A 593-nucleotide genomic window follows, 5' to 3' on the forward strand; every position below is an offset into this window, starting at 1 on the left:
CCATTGCCTTCAGCGGTCCATTCTAGATGTCGATGGTTGCTACACGTTACACTATGGCTGGGTTCGGGGAGACGCTATTAGCGTTATTTGTGTCATTCTATCTTCATCGTCTATTAAACGTGAAACAAGGATAGTATGACACAAATAACGTTCATAGCGTGCTGTCCGAACGCAGCCTATGCGTTATGCGTTATGCCTTATGCAAAAGTCTGTGTCGCGACCGTAAGGGCTGTCACACATGAAATACATAACAGAGCATAAGCATAACATAAGGCCGCTAAACCAATGAGCATCTTATGTAAATTAATATGGCGACATTATGCTAGATGCTCATTGGTCCAGCAGTAAAATTTATTTATAGCGTTTTCGATTGGGGTGCACTGGCTGCACTCAGTGTCAAGAGCGTGTTCGATTGGCAGTGCCAATGCGCACTTGGCTAGTGTTCATTTGATCTCACGACACTCGCGTAGTGCGCACTCAGTGCGCACTAATAGCGTATTTCACTGGTTGCACTGGTGCGCACTCAGTGCACATTAAGGCTGTTGTACACTATTCTAATCTTAAAAATATAAAAGTGAGATATCTCAATTGAT

The sequence above is a fragment of the Trachymyrmex cornetzi genome, unplaced genomic scaffold (assembly GCF_001594075.2).
Source record: "Trachymyrmex cornetzi isolate Tcor2-1 unplaced genomic scaffold, Tcor1.1 scaffold570, whole genome shotgun sequence".
In the NCBI taxonomy this organism is placed as follows: Eukaryota; Metazoa; Arthropoda; class Insecta; order Hymenoptera; family Formicidae; genus Trachymyrmex; species Trachymyrmex cornetzi.